This window comes from Mya arenaria, chromosome 5, assembly GCF_026914265.1.
Source record: "Mya arenaria isolate MELC-2E11 chromosome 5, ASM2691426v1".
Lineage (NCBI taxonomy): Eukaryota > Metazoa > Mollusca > Bivalvia > Myida > Myidae > Mya > Mya arenaria.
The window spans coordinates 4,885,792-4,907,915 of NC_069126.1; the positions used below are offsets into that span (position 1 = coordinate 4,885,792).

General features: G+C 34.0%; 1 protein-coding gene and 1 pseudogene across 6 annotated transcripts in view; one reads left to right on the forward strand and one right to left on the reverse strand.

Moving 5' to 3' along the window:
• Positions 1–22,124, forward strand: part of LOC128234376 (muscarinic acetylcholine receptor M1-like) — a 327,690-nt gene that overhangs the window by 262,627 nt on the left and 42,939 nt on the right. For 5 of the 6 annotated variants that reach the window (XM_052948584.1, XM_052948583.1, XM_052948585.1 and 2 more), the window contains exon 4: positions 3,849–3,881. The gene's annotated coding sequence lies outside the window, so the exon portion shown is untranslated. Of the gene's footprint in view, positions 1–3,848; positions 3,882–13,903; positions 14,204–22,124 lie in introns of those variants that run through there. The other variant, XM_052948588.1, reaches the window with a different exon arrangement.
• LOC128234389 (uncharacterized) lies at positions 8,855–9,786 on the reverse strand (annotated as a pseudogene).

Below are 22,124 nucleotides of genomic sequence, written 5' to 3' on the forward strand. Positions count from 1 at the left end.
AAAAGGACAAACCTTTTTCTTAAGACTCTACCCTGTCAGTGTGTATGTATACCACGTGATAAATGGTGACATAGATGTTACGTAGGAAGGCAATATTATTTTCTTCGAATGAAGATTTTTAACAAATAGATATGATCTTGTTTCGTGATACAGGAATCAAAGGACTTGTGACACACGGACACACAATCAAACACACACTCCCACAATCTACATTACATCAATATCAATCAGAAATATTTAGTAATGAGCGTTGGGGTTTCAATCTCAACTCACAAACCTAACATGAAACGACAGTAACAATGTTGTTATTGTTTATCTAATAAATATTGGGGTTACCGACTTCATCTATGCATTTTATGGCTGTCATCCCAGACCAATATAGTCAAAACAAACGTAGAAATCGTGGCAATCGTTATTATTATTTAGGCTGAAAATGTTGAAAATGAGTAGTTATGTAAAATATTGTGAAGCGTCAGTTGAGTTCCGCGGAAGAATAAGTGAAATTTTCATTAAGCGAGAGGAATCATGCCTAAACTAATTTCAGTACTTTGAAGTGGTATCTGAGTCATTTCCATTTATATGTCTTTATTAAATTAAATATATACGAACGCAAATACCTCCACCAGACTTATTTTCGCAGACGATATCTTCATGTACGTTCCATTGATTATTTTTTGAAACCCTGCCAATTATGAGTACTAAAATTCCCTTGTAAAACAACGTGCCATTTATGACGATGTCTGAAGACATGATGCTAATTTGTTATTACCAAAGCTGTCATAAAACATAAATCACGCTATGTCTCCAGCAAAGAAAATCACTCGAAAACTTCATCTCAATTCTATTTGTCAACGAAATTTACGTAATTGCGGTTCTAAATCACTCTAACATTACACGGGAATTTCACTGTGGTGAATCTGACGGGAAATCGAACTTCAGCTCAAAAGCAAAGCCATCGATTCTATTTTCTTATCACACTAATGATTAAACCTAATGCTTATTCACGTCTGCCGTTAGGATACACGTGAAAATAGACTACAGACTTATTAAGTAACAAAGGCGAGCGTTATCTAGAAAGCCCTCGATGGGACAAATCCAGATCAATCATAACAGTCTAGAGGCTGTGATAATTAATGACAATCCTCACTAACGCTGCAATTTTTCTCTTTGTAAGATATCTTGCTGGTTTCCTTGTTTCTTGCTACAAAAGAACTTAATTGAATTATGTTCCTTCCAACTTCTATTCGGTTTATTTTTTCCAATGTTAATTACTTTCTATGACCGTTTGCCGCAAGATAAAAACTGAGGACAAAAATGCCCATGAAACCAGAACGCTTGGCTCATTTTTATAATACAGTTTATTCTTAATTTCCGTTCATATCCGCCGTCTCTGTAAAAATGCAAAATTCTTTGTGTAATTAATTGTCATTAACAAAAAAAAATGTAGAACTGATTAATATAAAATTGGCATATTCAATTTACTTGTACCATTAATGTTTCCACGTCACGAGCCATAAGTAAAATCGTTCGGGAAATATTTTGCCATTGGATAACCCCACTATTAACGTTATAAGATCAATTATACAATGTCTTGCGTTTGTTCCTTTACCGTTGTTCCTTTATTGAGTTATGCTGTATGAATTTTTACTATATATATACTCTTTAACGAACTAGTTCTTGATTATTTTTGGTTATGTGAACCATTAGGCCGGCAGGCAGTTTCATTTGTTAAGAAGATCACTAATACGATATCTTAGTGTTTGGCGCGGAATGTCGTTGTACTAGCCAGAATACATGCGGGAAACGCTGAACAGCCCCTGAATAAATCAAACACTGACTATATGGAAATTTAACGGTGGTTTTTGGCGGAAGCTTAAGACGATTAGATGAGAATATGTACGGCAATACAATAAGCAGAGACATGAGCGAAAACTCTAAATGGTCTTGGTGATGTTAATATTGGAAATATCCCTGTTTTCTTAAAGATCTGACCTGTGATATAATGTCATGTATGGTACGATTGAAACAAACATGGCATTTCTATACAAAACAATAATCGATTGTAAGAAATTTCAGTGTTTAGATTTATCGACTTAAGAAGTGATATCAACCTCGGGGTACACATAAAACACGCTTGTATGATTTATTAAAATGATGAAGTAAAGGTTTTTAAAGCTTTTTGACGTTTGTTCCGACCCAAAATCGTTATTAGAACATAATAAAACTAAGTTGACCATTCTAAAAACGCATTTCGAACAAATGTTTTCCTCGATTTTCATCATGCATGAAAAAAAAGAATGACGCATGCCCGTGGGTTTGCTAATTTTGCAGCGTTTAACAGTTATAAACAGAAAAATATCTCTCCAAACGCTTACGCATTTTTTCTTGCAATACTTATGGTTAGACGCGTTTAATTCGGTCCTTTTGCAGATTTGTTACTGCTCTCTAGCAGTCACTTTTTCTTGGATGTTACGTCATTTACTGCAAACTTGCGTAATCGAAGAGGTTTTATGACAATGACTGTTATTTGTTACCCAAAGTTATTGTGAATGTTGTGTAATCATCATCTCAATGCCTTTCAACTATTCAGAAGTTGTCGATCCTAAAGATTGGCACCATTAACTCCAATATCTGACTTGAACTGTTGAACGCAACCGAGCCCATGGCTTACATTCTATTAAACTTCAACTTAATGTTCCGAAACTAGCTTACAAGCAATAAAGTCACGTTTCCGAACCCCTATGGTTTTTCATAAGTGATTTTATTGTGAACAAACAGGGGTTTATTGTGTATAAAAATAACACTTTATTACAATTTGTCTTACACTTAAAGTTTCCTAATCAATTTTTATCAATGCTCTTGGGATATTAAACTATTCTCCAAGTGCAATGCATCCATTGTTTTCATTGCTTTAATCGAAATAAAACTTTCTTTTGTCACGTTCTTTTAGTTATTTTCAGCAAGCTTATGTCTTACAATAAAACCTATAAATTATATACATGGCATTACAAGTTGAACACCCCTTAAAGTTTGTAAAATAGAGGTTTAAAATTCACAACAGTAACAACATAAAAATGAAATCTGTGTATGGCCAGGTACCGTAATTAAATTTCTCCCACCCCCGATAAGTAGATCACCCCCAAAAAAACATGCTAGAAATTCTTATCTTGCCCACGGGCCAAGATAAAACAAGTACCCGTATGGAACTCCTTTTTAATGGTCGTCACATTGTAATTACATCCCTTGTTGAAGACTGTCGTCTGTAGCATCATAGAAACCTGGTCTTGTGGCAATATTTAGAATGCTAATTAATAATAAGTCCTAATACACTGTCTGTTCTTCCTGTTTTCTTCAGTGATGTTCCTTTCTATTCTGCTCTGTTCAGCTGTGTTCTGTTTTGCTTAGCTCTGTTTTGTTCAGCTGTGTTCTGCTCTGTTCTGTTCAGCTGATTCTGTTATGTTATGCTCACTAAGATTAAGTTATTTTCTGTTCTGACCAGTTGTGTTTTGTTCTGTTCAGTTCTGTTCAACTATGGCGTGTTCTGTTCAGCTGTGTTTTGTTCTGTTCAGTTATGTTCTGCATAGTTACTTTATGTTCTATTCTGCTTAGTTTGTGCAGATGTTCAGTTATGTTCTGTTCAGCTGTGTTGTGTTCTGTTCTGCTCTGTTCTATTCTGCTAAGTTCTATTTCGTTCTGTTCAGTTCTGTTAAGCTCTACTCTGATCTGTTATGTTTAATGTTATAAAGCTTACACCTACATCAGTTGTGTAACATTTGCAGCTTACGATCTTTTGCCCTTTAGACAGGAAGTCACAATGTTTATTAATATCCTTTATCCTTACGTTTCAGGCCAACGGAACCAAAGACATCCCGGCAATCCGCGTAAGTTTATTATCATTTTCCACATTCTATCGATTGCTGTCATAGCATTTCGCAATGTTCGCCTATCAATTACTGCATAAGATTTCCGAGCAAGCCATCCAATTAGGGACTTAACCGCTATTTTTCAACTTCGAAACGATGTTTTTCTATATCGCCTTTATCCTTAGAAACAACCGGATGTAAGAAATTCGGAGAAAGTGTCGCTTATTACCCTCCATTGGTTTCCGGCGAACGGATCGATCTGTAAACGTGCAAGTGGCTAATGCCAAAACGGCTTATTATTGAGGTTATAGTTTTATTGTGTTGTCATCCTGTCTAGGGAATTTTAGAATAATGTCTGTCTGAAATAATGTAACGTCTGTGCAAAGATAGACGAAACGCCAAAAATGTATCGAGTAGCCGTATTAGGCCCTAACAACAATAATGCTATGGTTACCTGACACTACATGGAAGGGCGCGCCGATCTATCTTCAATGTTCTCAATAAGATTAGTATAGTATTACGCCAAATTGATGAGTACAGTATTGCTATTTTTACCATTTCTGACAGTACAGAAAACAATGTAAGAAAAACTATCTGGAACGAATCTAACCGACTTTCCGTACTTTATGTGAAACGTTAAAGCTGCACTCTCAGAGATTGGCAGTATTGACTTTTCTTTAAATTCTTGTTTCAGGATCAGCTGATTTTGACATCAATGCCTTCAATTTAGTCAAATAAGATAACTCGCAATATATATCTCTCAATTGCTTGGAAAACTGCCGAATAGCTCATTGTTTCTTAAAGCGTAGGTAGCGCTTTTAGCCAAATACAGTCATCATTTTCGAACGCAAATATAAAACACTGCAATCCGATTTTTGTCTTTTTTCACTGGTTTCCAGATACTAACGTAAATTTAAAAAATAAAAAAGTTGTCTAAACCGTCAATCTGCGGGAATGCAGCTTTAAGTGTATTGTCTAAACAGTCAATCTGTGAGAATGCAGCTTTAAGTGTATTGGGAAGTTCACATGTAACGCTCAGATACAAAAATGTAAGTTTTTTTAAAAGAAACATTTAAAAAAAAACGCACGGAAAGTCTAAGGTTTTGAGCTGTGTTATCCTGAAACTAAAACGAAACGTAATGAAGTATAGAAGCAGAAAAGGCTTATAAATGGCCATATTCATTGCCGTTATAATATGTAGATACATGCCTCGGTCTTGTTATCATTAATTATAGTCTAGTTTATTTCATAATACATTATACAGAATGTACATCAGTATACACATTGTTTGTGTAGTGTTAGAAGGCACTGTAATGGTTACTTTAGTACAATAAACACTATAGCGGTAGCATTGGCAAGTTGTGGTTTTTTTCGAAATAGACAGCTAAACTATGAAGACATTGTCACGAAGGAAGCATTAACTTCTGTCATCTTCAATAAGGGCAATAAAGAATTATGTCAGCTTCTGTGAAGACTTGATTTGTCATGAACATTTATTGTCATATTTTAAACACTTAGTAGGTTTCTTCAAGCAAACACATTATTTGAAATTTATAAGACAACAAGCTTATACACATAACTCTTTTGTTCTAAAGAAAATGATCATTATGAGCTTTGAGCTTCCGATTAAAGTCTTCAATATTTGTTTTTAAGTATACGTTGTCATTTGAAATTTCTTGAATGAAATATGTCTAAACAAATACTGATTCGAGTATCATGCGGAATGCACACCACGAAGGTCCATCTCCCAAATCTGTAATATGGTAGGTTTTATTGCATATTGCTGGCTTGCGACATATAAAATCTAACAGTTGCTATGATACTAAAGTGGCGAGAAAAGTAGATTGTTGCAAAATAAAACTGTCAGGTGGCAATTCCCTAATAATATTAGTAAATGGTTTGATTGACGGTGGTCAAGTTGACAACGTGGCCCACCGTTGGCCTGTTTCATTTTGATTGTCCTATGCCATGCGTTTTTTCCGATGAAATATTCAGGAGACAAGCGGCTACAAAACTTTCTTGCGCGCCAGAAAGGTGAAAGACTAAGCTACAAGAAAAACATAACTTTTATGATAGTTCCTGCTACAATTCTTACATAATCAGACGATGTGCGCAGACTCAACACTGAAAATGCAAATTACGAAAAATGGAATCATCCGTTTAAGCAAAATGACTGAATATGGCGATCGACCTTTTCTGGTGTTGGATATAGGGTTCATATTAATCATTCTGTGATATTTAAGATTTTCCTAGAAATAAGCTCATATTCTTTTCAATGTGGTGTTACGAGGAAAGAGAAAAATTACCAGCGTAGTAGAGACTCAACTGCATTACGTAGGCAGTAGATTTCAATATAAATCAAATTAATACGTCCGTAACATTTGCAATGTAAATAGGATGATTCAGCGGGCATAGAACTCTACCAAGGGTAGGGTGTGTACACGCTCAATGGTAAAAGACTGGAATATGTCTAGTTTAATGGTACCTACAACTATACAAACCCACTGAAGGACGGAATTCACAAACACAAATAGTTTAACTCCTAATTCTAGACTTAAAATAGTTTTTGATTCCCCTACCACGACCCATGTAACGGTTAGATTACACGAAGTAATATTTTAATGATTAAGAACGGGCGGAGTGAGCGTGGTTTTAATATAACTTCTGGTCACCTAACTTTCTTAGAATACTACCTCATTGGCTGTCACATTGTCAACTCAATAACTGACACAGGGAATATGTATCGGCTGAGTGACAGAAGGCGGACCTTTAAACATCCGCGAACGTTTTAATTCTTAATGATAAAGCCTAGTACTGAAAGAGGCTGTACTCCGTATGATGAAATAGCGAAAAAAAGAAGAAAATTGTCGAAAACTGACATAAAATTGGTATGGATGTGTACAATGCACTGGAACTAACTAACTGAAGTATCACATAGTTTACACTTAATTTATTTTTCGCAGTTTGTTCGTATTTTTCCCATTAAAAAGATTACTAGGTATGTATGCCTAGTAGAATTCATTTTTATGCGTGATTGGCTAGTTGATGTTATCACTTGATATTACCAACTTATAGCTTAAATATTTCGGGGTTAACCTTCGTAGCAAAGCGGATACAACACTTTACTGCAATTTTGCGACACCGGTACGAACCCGGTATCCGACTCGATTTTTTTTTACATTTTGGTATTTTTTTACCATTATGATATCAAAGAGTAAAACGTTTTATTAAATAAAGGTCCTGAGATTCGTTACAGAAATAATTTTCTTGGTGCCAATCTGGTGTATAGTTCCATTAATGCTTCCGTATCTGCAATTCCATTGGCTGAAAATGTTGGTTGTATTCTAAGTAGATTTAGTGTTTGTTGGTCGGTCGGTCGAAAATAGTTCTTTTTACATTTGTCCAACTTATTGTTGCGACCACCAAACGCAACAGAGAAACATGAACCAGTTACCACCTTTAAACAACAATACTAACGGTTTTACAAATTCATAATTTCAAGTAATTAACAAGATAGTTTCAATACTTAGAAATTAAGAATAACGTCATAGACTTCACCAAATATCTTCAATGATCTTGGTATTTTTAATGTCCATAGACTTTGATTTAAATATAAATAGTACGCTAAAGACAACTCATAAAAATACTTTCAGAATTACTCACAAAATAATGCAATTAAATCAAAGACTTTTAATCAAAAATGTTAGTATATTCGAGCATTGGTGTTTTTTATGAAGATGGGTCATAAACTTTACCAAGACACCAGATCAGCGAAGTTTACAAAAGGGAAATTTTCCAGTATATTTTTAACTTTCTCGCAAATTCTATAAATATCTTGCCAATCTAAACCCTCTATACATAGAATAAATAAAACATTCTAGAATATTCTTAACACATCTAGACGAAAACATTTAAAATACCTGTACATATAACATTGTCATGTAGGTTAAACTAGTTAAAGAAGTTAATGTGTAAAAATAGGTCTGCTTAAACATTCTTGATGGAACTGGTAGATGGAACTGGTAGAAGTAAGAGGCGAAGTGAGTTATATAAAGATGCACTCTTACTCCCATATGAGATTTTCCACAATTAATAAAATTGTTTTAATATATCGAAACAAGTTTAATTTGAAAGAAAGATGCAGAAAGCACGGTATTTCTACGGTATGATACTATAGCTGATAAATGATAGCTGTAAATCCTTTAGCACTCACCAATCATTTAACATTGTGCGAGGTCAGCTATTTAATACACGGTTACAATCTTGTTATCAGTAATAAGTATTTCCATAAATGCATCATTTAGGAAGTAGTTAAAGATAACTCAAAATTTATGTTTGTTTTACATGTGTATGTATTGATTTTGAATAAGAGTGTCACTTTAAGAAATATGATAGATATAGAGTGTGTGATGGTATTAGTATGTATCTACCAACATTAATGATTGAATGCAACAGCTTATTTTACTGTGTTCTATGTCATGCTGTAGCGATGTATTATCGTCAATGCCCAAGCTTGTTGTTTTTGTTGTTGATTGCATGATGCGTATTTTAATTTGGAGATGCTACCAGATCAACTGCATTGATTCTTAAGAAAGTGTATTTACAATAGTGTATTGAGTTAAGTAGTAGAGTGGGGAATTTGATTGTATTTTGCTGTCATTAAGAAGACATTACGTTTCCAAAACCGGATAAGCAATGAGCTTTACCGTTCATCAGTGTTTCTTAACGTCCTGAAATAAAATTAAAACATTCATTTTTTTCAATTTGAAACATTGCCTTTTATTTATTTGTATAGTATATTTGCGAATAGAGTTAGAGTTTATTTCAGAATACAATAGGCAATACGCCCATGCGTACACAATCAATAAAATACGTTAATGTTTATAACATAGTCAATGGTCACTCAATCATCCAATCATACAGTTACAAATTGGTTTAACAATCACAGTTCCATAGAACAACATAAACACAGCGAGAGGAATAACCCAATATTATTCGTAATAACTATAGTAGGCATTTCTCAACTCGAAAGCTTTGAAAACAAACATAGATAATTTTCTATTTATATTAGTATTTTGAGAGGTGAATAATTCTATAAATTTAAGCATATTAGGTCTTGCATAACAATATTTATCTATGTAAGCTTTTCTTATATCAGTATACAATTTACATTCAAGAACAAAATGATATTCATCTTCCAGTGAATCACATAAATGACATTTTCTTTCCGAATAAGGTATAGCAGCTGGTTTATGCCATCTACCAGCCTCTACCTGTAATCTGTGTGCAGACATCCTTAATCTTGACAATGCAATTCTATACTTATAAATGTTAACATCCTTTAAATATGTTGTTATGTTGAAATCTGCAAAAAGTACATAGGTTCTAGCTCTGGTAGACCCTGTTAATTCTGAGCTCCATCTCTGTTTAAAAATATCAGTAACTCTTTGCTTAAAAACATTTAAAAATAAATAAATATATCCCCAACTCCTTGTTTTAACCATACATCATTGAATCCAAGCCTCTGTAATAATTCTCTTAACATATATATACATGATCTATTATTTGGATTTCTATCTACTTCTAAATACATTTTATCATATACAATTCTGACATATTTTATGGTTTACATATTTACTATTTTAAGCCAATATCTAATCACATTTACAGAACGTTTACTAAACAATGAAGTCCTACCTAGTTCACCATAAACAAAATTATTTTGAGTTTGTTTTCTTACTCCTAATATTTCTTTTAAATTTAAATGTACTCTTTCTATTTGCTGACTATTAAAAAGACCCCACACTTCAGAGCCGTAACTTAAAACTGGATATATAAGTTTATCAAAAATATATAATCTATGCTTCACAGACAACGTCGGAAATTTGAATAAGCACTGTCTAAATTTATATATAACCTTCATAGCCTGTCCTGACAATGTTTCAAAAGTACTAGTAAAGGAACCCCCTGGTGTAAATACAATTCCAAGATATGTAAACTTGTCAACAATTTCTAATTCCTGGCCTTTATACCAAAATTTTAAATTCCTCATTAATCTACCGCCTTTCCTTAATATCATGACCTTTGTCTTTTGTGAGTTAACATTTAACTTCCATCTATCACAATATCTCTCTAGTAATAAAAGACCTTCTTGTAAACCAGCCTCTGATTCTAACAACAAAACAATATCATCAGCATACAATAATATAAATAGTTTAAACACATAGATAGATAGATAGATTTATTTCGGCATAGGAAGCATATACATAGTTAACAACATAACATAGGATAAAATAATGAGCATTATTAAATACTATATCACATACGAGAAAACTATGACATACACACCAACACCAAGGATAACACAAAAAAGGGCAAGCCCTTATTTCCATTGTGGTCCTTTGTATTGGCGGCATGACACAGAGAGGCGGACCTAAATATAATCATGTGTAAAAGTACTATTGAGTCATAAAAATGTATATCACAGTCAAATCTTGATTTAGTGACACTCCTGTTTGCAGCTAGGATTTAAAACACATTTCTAAAATTGTAAAAAGATATTAGCAAACAATTTAAAATCCTGAGCCGAAATAGGTAAAAACAATTTTAAATACTGTTCATAAGATGCCTTTTGATGGCAACCTTAAAACTTTGTAACCTGTTGATCTCCGTTAACTCTACAGGTAAATCATTCCATAGTTTAATTCCAGAGAAAGCAAAGGACTTAGAACCATGACTTTTGACTTTAGGTAGACAATACCCACCCTTTTGACTAAGTCTTGTACTATAATTATGTACGGAATCTTGCGAAATAAAGTGTTCACCCATGTAATCCGGAGACAGGCCATTTTTTATCTTAAAAACATGACACAACATTATCTGTTCAACTCTTCTGTGGACCGGTAACCAGCTAAGGGACTTAAAGTGGGATGGGTCAATATGGGCTCTGGAATCTAAGTCAAGTACAAATCTCATTATTTTATTTTGACAAGTTTGTAACTTATTTTTTAAAGACTGTGTCAAGCTATTATACCAAACAGAGCATGCGTCTAAATCTATACCCTGATGGTTATTAGTCATGAAATACTCTTCTATATCATTTAGATACATAGGAAATAAAAATGGAGATAAGGATTCTCCTTGACGAACACATAACAAACATGTAAAACTATCACTTAAAACATTGTCATATTTTACTATAGACTTAACATTCCTGTACATTGAACGTATAGTATCTAACATTTTACCTCTTACCCCAAGTTTAATAAGTTTATACCATAAAATATCCCGTACAACATAATCGGATGCCTTGGTAAAGTCCACAAATGCAGTAAATAACTTCTTATTTGTATTTGTGAAATAGTTAATAATGCCATGTAGAACAAGAAGATCTGTTCTATGGAGTACATAGTATACTTGACAAAGTTCCTTCACACTCAGAACAGCTAACGTACAAACACATTAGATCATTAGCAGCAGACGATCCTTGACATTGCGCTAATGAGAACACGTCGTTGAACTGGTCTCTTACATTATCAAATATAGCGTATATATAAGTTAGACTTTTGCGTAAATGAGCAGCTGCAACTGCCATAGAGACGCATAAAGTATTGTGCACGCTAACCATGAGTATCTGTTCAGTGTTTGTGACAAGCACATCTTACAATGTGTTGGAAAAAGTCTTAGGCATGAACTCATAATTCTGGTAGCAATAAGTGTTGGTGTTTTCGGCCTGTATCGATGCGTTAAAATCCGCGGCCTCAAAGTTTTCCAAACGCTTATTGTTGAGAAGCCTAAATGAGCACAGTAATCGATACAGTAGCTCCCTTGTATGGTAACCAATATATACAGTAGCGCTCTTGCCTGGTCACCGATACATACATTAGCTCCCTTTACGCCTGGCGCGAGGCGTACTATGGGTAGTAGTCGGGTCAATTTGAATAAACCCCCAGTGAATTGTTCCAGTGAATGCGTGTTGTAATGACCTCGGTAATCCCTTCTCTCACTTAAAACGCTAGATATTAAATATATGGTCTGTATATACAGTGTAAATGTTTTGTGTATCTCGTTCAACACCTTTGGTCAGGGACCTAGTTCGTCTAAGCACGGTTTACAATACTGTGTCTGACTACTGAGCTTGTTCCTGTAGTTGTTCATATTATATGTAAAAACATATTGTACATAGTGTTTACATTCTTGAATCAATACATTATTATAGGATGCGGCTGTACAGAACCAAATTTAGCTTAAGTATAGTGTTCTACAGACCTTGAAGTTTATGCAGCCTGTTAAACACGGCTTGAACTTTAAACTTCGTCTTGTAACATCAATTCTCAGGAAATCCCAGCACGCGAGTTATTATTTGCTGTTCCCGTATCTCTTAGTTTATGTATTTGGTCATATAAATTCTCTGCCAGACAGCTTGTGTTTGTTCTAGGAAAATTATTTAATGTTTCCTTTATGGGGATGCACAATTCGGTTTGCATGGGAGAAATAATTTGTCTGCAAGTAATGAACCTTCTTGCTTTACCCCATGATGAAACTTTCGAGCCAGAAATTTCAAGAAACAACACACAAACTCGATTACTACTGCAGAAAATAAATTGTTCAGCGAGTCAAAATAAAGGAAACAAAGGAAAACGATCAGTTTAAGAATATGAAATGCATTGACAAAAGCAGTATTAATTGTGTTGAGTAGAGAAAAAATCATTGTGTCTTACTTTCTCACTAAAGCATTCGTAGTGATATAAGTGTTCATATTGCGCTATGTCATGCATTTGTGGGATTGTTCTATTAAAAAACAAATCGGTCCATTCAGTCAAATGTAGATCTTTGGCTTAAAGATTCGGTACGTTCAGTCAAATGTATATCTTTGGCTTAAATATTTGGTCCATTCAGTCAAATGTTTACAAACACTTCAGTATGTCCCCAAACTGTAGAATAATGGCAGAACATGAGACAGTGTCAATAACATGAAATGAAGTCTAAAAGCGTCTTCCATATACACTACTTAAGTTATTAGTCACAGTCTGTAACTATACACAGCTAAAAGTCTTTAGTTGAGCATTACTACGTTTAAGATTTAAAAACAGAAAAAAATCCTCCTGTCTATCCTCCGGGCAATACCCTCGCATAGTCAAAAACAATTGTCTTATATGGTACCATGTTCGCCATAAGAGCAGATTGTTTATGCACATTTGGTTTTATAAGCATTGTTTTATAACAGTTTTACTTCACAGCTATTGTTTCGTAATAATATCTCAAACATCCTGTATCAGCCAGGATAACTGGGAATGTTAACATGTATGTGGCTCGGAGTAAACAACTTATATATAGCGGCATGAGTGACTCTATATGGATAAACATGAGACATGCTGTTGATGACAATAAACAATTGAGGCCAATACGAGCGTTCATTTAGGTATTTTAGGCCATTACGCGTCGACATAGACAGCGTGAAGTTATGTTACAATACAAATATAGTCATTTAAGCTTTCCAAAAACGTATATTTGCACTTGACCTAAAATTAGATAATCTTATTTATTCAAGTTTCGTTGGTTATGGAGTAGCATTCTTATTGATTAATATGGTGAAAATAAATTGTGTACAACACGTAATTCTCTTTATAATCGCTTGTTGTGGTTTATACCAGTAGATATTTATATAATTTCACTCTTTGTGAAAATACGAATATGCGACAACGATAAATTATTTACTAATTTCCGGTCAAAAGCCGCAGTAGCATTTTTTTTAATAAACGTCGTGCTGTATGCATTCATCCACCAATAAAAATAAATGGGCATAAAAAGACGATCGTATCTTTAGACAGAAAAAGTGGCAGGATTACCGTCCATCTCCCTACAAATATTTAAGGCGATGTTGCCTGTTTGTCGTTATTGAACAAGCTAGCAGTCTAATATTGGATATCCAGCGCGCAGCCCTCCCCGCCAGGACTTGGCCGTGACGCCGTCAGCAATGTTGCTGCGAGTTGCGATCATCCGTCATTTGTTCAGCTTCTGTAACTCTCGGTACACCGCGTTTCGTAAAGTGTGTGTATAGATGCCTTGGTGGACCTTCCCGTCTGTTAAATGATGCCTGCCACTTCTGAGCTTTATGCCTGTGTATGGGAGTACAGGGTGTATTAATTATTCAGAAGGAAAATAACAGAAATAGCTGTATTATTTTCTCTCATCTCGGCGTGATCAATTCAGCGGGTTTGGTGAAAATTGTGACACAAATTGAGAAATTTCAGAAAGACTGGTATTGTCTGGAACATCTCTAAATGTATTAATCACCTTCGTTTGGCATGGATACACTTCCGGCGCTTCCCAGACGAAAGGTTTGTGTGTCTTTTTTACAATTTATAGTTTCGGTGTGTAATTTGAATAACAGAACAAAATATTTTGTAAACTTTCCGTTGTATCATTCATAAACGCGAGGGGTATTAAATATACAAGTAAGTGATTTTTTATTATTTCCTATCAGTACAGAGGCTTTATAAAGAAAGGTTTGAATCATGAAAATGGTCGGCATGTTTGTAAGTGCCTCCGAGCAGCATGTTACGGTGATACGTTTTACCAAAATAATTTCTGGGACTTCTTGTAACTATGATTCAAATCAAGAAGAGATAAATACATTATTCAGAATAGAAAAACGCTATATATTATTGTTGAGAATAGAGATATCCTGCATATTATCACCTCTGTTTTGTATAAAAAGAGGAAAACTCCACAGCGTTTATAATAAATTAGTGTTCATTTTCAAATGGAAATATGGAGATTCGTGAAGTGATGCAAAAATCAGATTTATTCCAAGAAAGTGTTGGAACTCTTAACTTTCTACGAACACACAAATAAACTTAACAGTCTCTTCTTTTAAAGCCACACGCTTATTGATTCTGGGATTGTTTTAAGAAACGTAATTGCATAAGCACAAGGAATGAATATCTCTATTCAGTAAAACTAATTAAAATCTGTAGCATTTAGTTCTAAAAGGAAAAATTTAATTAAAGTTTGTGTCGCGCAGAATTCATATTATGTTATGCGTGTTTTTTTCTTCCCAGAAAGCATTGAAGAAAAACGCCTTAAACGGTGTTTTATATTCCGCAAACCTGCCAGTGTGCACATGGTTGACCATATACACAGGGGTGTACTTTGAATACATAATACACTGCAAATAATAAAACGTCTCATATTCACTTCATTCATAGAAGGTTTGCGCAATGAGGTTAAGGCTGAACAATCGAACATGGTTAAAGCACGGGACTACTTTTTAAAATAAAAAAAAAACATCGCTGATCTCGGTGTGTATTTCGTGAAACAATATCAATTCATCATATAGCCTGGTACAATTCTAACGATTGACGGATATGCCGATATCAATTGTGGCTTTGATTGTATTATGAATATGATAATGATATTAAATGGATACTTGAAAGATAACAAAATGGAGGAACATAACATTGATTGTTTGATAGGCTTTGTTGAAGATCTTACTCCCGAATAAGATGTACCGCAATTAATACAATTGTTTTAATTTATCGAAAAGGATGAATAAATATCGAAAGCAATGGTTTGTTTGAATGATACCGTGTTTAATTTGAAAGAAAGGTGTAGAAAACATTGTACTTCTACCTTATGAGACGATAGTTGATCACTGTAAATATTTTAGGACCAACCAGTCATTCAATATTTGTGCGATTTCAGCTATCAATAACACGGTTACAATGTTGTTATCAGTACTTAATATTTTCCATGAATGCATTATTTAGTAAGTAGTTCAAGGTTTTCCAAACAATCATGTTTGTTTTTCATATTTAAGCATTGATTTTAAATACGAGGATCACTTTAATTGTTGTGTTACCGGGCTTGCCCTTGTCATTTTCACTGTTTTCGTATATGGTTACCTTCCTTTTGGACATAATATATCTACTGATAAAACGCAATGCTATCAATTATTTAACATTTAAAAGCAATGATGATTGTTTTTTAATCAAATGGAAGATTAAACAGAATCATAAATTCACCGGCACTGATGAAATAGTAGATTATTATTTTTCATATGATTTTATGAAATGAGATTTGTTATTTTTATGGCATTTGACCGTCCTCGGATGTTGATAAAACAATTTAAGAATGGTCGTTTTGGCTTGCAGTATATACATGTACCAATACATACTGACATTAACTAAACAAAAAGTAATCATTTCTTATCATAGCTAAGTGTATACCAGAACTACTGACTAAGGCGCCAATGGTTCGATCCCTGGTTTAGCGTGTGAGTTCGGTTGGTGGTAACAAGGCCGGACACGTAGGATGTTTCCGGGAACTTTAGTTTTCCCCACAACACTCTCGCGCAACATCGTGTCAACGGAAGTGACTTAGTTTAAGTTAATCTAAGTTTCTTAACAATTGTGAAATAAAGTATGTTTAAACTAATTACATTCATAAACAGCTAAGTTCCAGTTGTGTATATAAGCTTAAGTATACATTTCCATAGCATTAGCATTAACCTCAGTCCCAACATCACGAAAATACTGAAGGCATTTCTCAACTTTATTCCTTTTGACACATTACAGCATGACAGGATTCCAATCGTTAATAATTTACTGTTTTAATAGCGCATTCGCGTGTGCAGTAAATTAATAAACAGCACTGCGATATTATTTCTAGAGCACAAAATGTACTGGAGTAATAACTCAAAATTAATAAATAGGGCACAAGTACACTTTTGATTCTAGAATCATTTTATATAAAAATATTGACCATTTAAGTTTATACATCACATAATCTATGAGCTAATGTGCTTTCAAAAAGAGTTAAAGATACAAAAAAATTTTATCCTATGCGGTTCTCTGGTCAAAAAAAATTAAGACTGAGATTGAGAATTGACTTAAGAATGTGTGTGATATTAGGGCCAGGGCCCCATGCCATTGAAGGGTCTTAGTCATAACGTCAATAATCTTAAATCTGTGTTAATGTCGCAAATGTCAAACATTCTAAATTATTTATTTTCTTTATTTAAATTTTCACTTTAATGTTTTTGTTTGTGACAGTTGAAATATGTTGCAAAATAACGAAAAGATGGCACTTAAATATTAAAATTTAAAATCGACTATGAAAACGGGACCCCGGACATGGATGTTTTATAGGGTCTGTAACTAATAGAGATTCTAAGAACATCGCAGACTGAACAATCCGATGGTAGACTTGTGTGTGCGTGCGTTTAACAATCATAAATAATTTCGTTCGGTATCATCGTGTTTCATTTCGAGTCGAGCATGTAGTACGTGTCTACTTGTAATATCTTAACCCGCTAGGTCTGGACCTAAATGAGTGTATATGTAAAAGGTTCCATAGTATTAATAATAAAATAATGATATTAAATGAATACTTGAACGATAAAAAATGGAGATAAATGTTATTTTCATGTGTATGGATAATAAATCACTATGAAGTCTTAAAAACCAACTCTTTATTTAGCGCTGATAATCGATATTAAATTAATAGATTATTCATTAAATGCATTAGATACGTTCGGGTAATTCATTTCTCCTATGTTGAAATGGAGCAATATTGCGTTCCTAACAGTCAAGTTTGTCATGATGCAGACAACAGGCGGTATTCATAAGACATCTTAAGTAATTTCTATACTTAAATCAATTTTCTAACATTTTCGTAGTCAAATTAAAAGAAAAGTATAACTGTTTTTGTAAAATTTGGAATCAAATCAATGACAATAAAGTATTTCAGATATTATAAAGCGATTACATCGTATGATAAGTGAGTTACTTAACTAATTAAAGTGACTTCAGATGTTTTAAGAATACTGGCCCAGATATAATATCTGAACTTTTTCATTAACCGAACGTTGGCTGCATGGTTTACAGTTTTGGTCCATTTATACAGCAGTTTTTCTAATAATGTAAATACTATAGGTCACAATAATAATTTAGTTGTTAATGAGCATCGGTGTTCTTTATCCCCCGGCAAAGCTGTAATGATATGTGTGAGTCTATTCCCGCCTGCTTATGTCAGACCTTGCTTCCCAATGTCATGGTTGTCCTCATATTCAGTCTGGACCCAGTTTCACGAAAATAGCCAAATCTCAATCTCAATTCGTTTTTTCACATAGCGGCAAACTTTATTAAAAATCATATATGTTTTTTACACCTTTTTAAAGCACATTCATAGAATTTCTTGATTAACGTCTTAAGTCAAGATTCCAATGGAAAATATTTTGCAGCCAAAATTGTACTTGAGACAAATTCTTTGTTTTTTAAACAATTACTCAAGTATATATTTCGCTCTAGAATAAGTTTTCTTTGATAACATCTTTTTATCAACACATTCAAAGAGAAAATACATTTTCAAAAAGTATAAAAAAAAACATACAAGATTTTGAAGCATACGTTTAGATTGAAATTTTACTTGATTATTTTGTGATATTGGAACCAGAAGTACGTCGTATGCTATGTTTGTTTATTTTTTTAAAATGTGTTTAAACTATATCAAATCCACTTCCTCATTTTTCTCTTGAAATTACCCACAAATCAAAAATAGTTCGCGCTCGGACAAATGTGCTGTCAAAGGATAAGCCTCGGGATAAGCCACGATCCGTACGGTATCTTTCATCTTGAACAGGTCTGTGGTCAGATGCTCTTAAACAATAGAAATGTTCCAATTAAATTTACGCCACCGCATCAACATATAATGTTGCTGAATATTATATTCTTGTTATGTCATATTTGCATTTGGCTTAATGGAGTGTTGCATTGTGAGCTTATAATCTGCTTTGCCCTGTCATTTAATATATGTTTTCCGTCTTGCAAGCGCGATGGAATACGTGTGATATTCTGACCCCATCAGAGACCACGATCCATTAGCTAACATGTTTGGTCGTAGTTGTAGCCTCTATTCAATTTCTGTTTTTCCTCTGGGAGACTAGGGGAGAACTCTCCTGCTTTTTTCCAATTTCATTTCATTGAGTCAACCACACAATCACGCTACCTGGTACCGACCAGGGTTCGCGTAAAACTACCACTTTACAATTTGATTATAATTTAACGGACGATTTTGCCTCGCTTTGCGCGCTATCATCCATCACCAACTGACTCATTTGCGGAGCTCAATGTTGCCATATCTTGTGACAAAGTCTTAGGCTTTTCTTGCACCCTCTAAATCGATACAGTGGTTAGGAGTTTAAGAAGAAATTGGTGAATTATTTACGTGCGATTGCCGGATTTCTTAAGTAGGCAAAGGATCAATCGATGTCTTCGGATGCAGACGCGTCGGGTCTTTCTTGCCTAGAGTCTTGTTTATTATGCCCAATACAGACCAATTTAGCGGCCTATATCAAGGAAGAAATATATAGAGGGAATCAAGTAATTGGCATTTACCTTCGGAAATGGCTTCTCATATACTATCGTTCCCCGTCTAGATACGGCCATTGATTTCTGCTAAGAAAATAAAACTAAAAGACAGCGGAGGGAGGAAAACATTACTGTGCCATAACTAAATTTGACTTGATATTAGCATCGCAAACTCGGATGTCTTTGCGTTTCTATCGTCCAAATCGGGAAACTACGAAGCACACTCTGTGTCCGCACATATTTGTGGGCCAATGGCTATCGAGAATATACTGCCCATTTACTGAAGCGCCATATTATGTAGAGCAGATTTGACGCTGAATACAAATATTTATTTTCATAGAGAGAAATTTGTCGGTCTACATGATTTGGTACAGTCGTCTATAGATCACTCTGCCCTCTGCGCATGCGCGAGGTAACTATGATTGACAGTGAAGGAAGAATATGTCAACAGTTTTATTATAGAAAGAAAGGTACAATTAACGTTCACTCGGTGTTTTTCCGATTTGTTTGTACAAACTTCAATCCATTGTTAATGTTTTTAGAAAATACTCATAAAGCCGAGACGATTACCAATGAAAATGTGTGTTTTTTGCGAATATATGAAATTTCATTTAAGTCATTAAACTTACATTTGAATAAACACCAAACAGACGAACGGACACGAAATTAAACGTAGATGAAAATAAAATAAAAACATCATCATTTAATTTATATTTCCATTACTTGCATTACGATACATTGTATTTGATAAATTAAGGAATTTGATCATCAATCAATTACGAAAATTTCAGTCAATCGTGTCAACATGTTTTTAATGACGTTGAAAATGACATGAGCAATTGTGCTGGCGTAAACTATCAAGAATTTAGAACAGTACATACCCAAACCAAGTATTTTCTCAAAGTACAAAAATTGACTGACACAATTAAACGTAAGAAAATCCGTTTAAGATTTAAGAACTCAACTGTTCCACCTGTGCTTATGCATAATCTGCGTAACGTCTAGCCGCGATGGTAATAATAGATCTGCAGAAATTGGTGGCATTCGTTCCATATCTTGAATGTTTATTGTTTCCTTTTCCGTGTGTTTTCCGATATTTTGATCTTTATGCTATTATGTTAAAATTCTTGATTAGGTTTTGACTGGCTCCGGTAGTTTATCAAAGTATGTTTTCTAATCATAGTTTACTAATTTATGTTGCTTGTTTGTTTCCAATTAAACAACTGTTCCAGAGTATACGCTTCAAACGTTGTAAAACAGTCATTGCTGGAGAATATGCTTTGTTGTATCTCGTGAAATAACCTTCTAAAATGGCACAAAATAATATACCAATATCCTAGTACGACGCATCAAAAAGAAGGAACTGCATTTTTATGAGACGTGCACTTGACTGGAAATTAAGCAAACGTTGAAGTTTCATAGGTGTTAAGTTGGTTGTCATCGTGTTATCATTTGTCTTAATTATTATCAGTCACAATTTCGGGTGTAAAGGACTAATTAGCATTGTTTTCTACAAAAGTCAAGGCGTGCTATATTAGCGTGTGGTGATCCTTATAACTCTTTTAAGTGACACTCTTTAATATTAAAAAATCAATACAAACACATATATAACAAACATAATTTTTGAGTGGTTAACCTGAAACTACTTACTAAACAATGCACATTTGGAAAATATTAATTACTAATAACAATATTAGGACCATGTATTTACTATCTGAAAACGCAAAAATATTAAATGATTGGTGAATGCTTAAAGATTTACTCTGATCTACTATCATTTCATATGTTAGAAATACCGTGTTTTCTGCACCTCTCTTTCAAATTAAACTCGGTTTCCCTCATAAGAACCATTGGTTTTGACATTTATTCATCCTTTTTTGTATATTAAAACAATTATATTAATTGATGTAATTCTATTTGGGAGTAAGAGTGCATCTTTAAGTAGTACATGTATATAGAAATCGCTGTAATGCTTCTCTTTGAGATAGAAAAAGTGGAATAAACATGTATACGCAAATGCAAGTATAAAAAATACTTCTAAAGGATAAACCAGGCTAAACCTGTCAATACATCTGAGACTAGAACGTAGACAATCCTAATAACACCCTGCCGTGGACATCTTTCATCTACCGCAATAGCCATAGCCATTTAATATCCTTTATATGTCCCTGGACCTTTGCGTGTTTTTGATAATAAAGTGACAACAAATCAATAGGTTAGATGAAAAACGTATCTGGGAAAACGCTCTGATTGCGTCTTTTCTGGCCAGTCTTTGCCTGGTCCCGATCTCGCATTCAGTCTAATCACTTGTGTCAATAGGAAGGGTAAATAGCTCTAATCTGACTGACCGTCGTCTAATTGCTTTAGTGCAAATGCCTTACGGTCATTGTGAGGACAAATTATTTCCTTAAGCGCTGGTCTCACATGGTAATGAGGAAATGTATTCCGACGTGTCTATTCTTTCTATCAATATGCATAAATATAGATTCATGTGTATATATGAGCGAGAAGGGAGCGAGTCACAAAGTGTTAATTCCACTTGTTGCCACGAGCTAGATTTACTCTTCTTTAATGGGTGATATTGATGTATATATATAAATGATGTTTTGTTCAGTCTCTTCTTCAAATGAAGAAATAAATAGTTATCTATCGACCAACTTTGATAGTGTGTTATGTCACAAGCCGTTAGTTAGATCAACTTTGATAGTTTGTAATGGTAGCATGATAAAATGAACAATATAAAACATTCAAGCGACACTCGTGACAGCACACACAGCTTGCAGTTTTATTTTGTTTCCGCTTGATATTTTAACCAATGCCAGTTTATTGGTTTTAAAGCTGCACTCTCACATATTGACCGTATTGACAACTTTTTTGTCTTGGAAAGAGC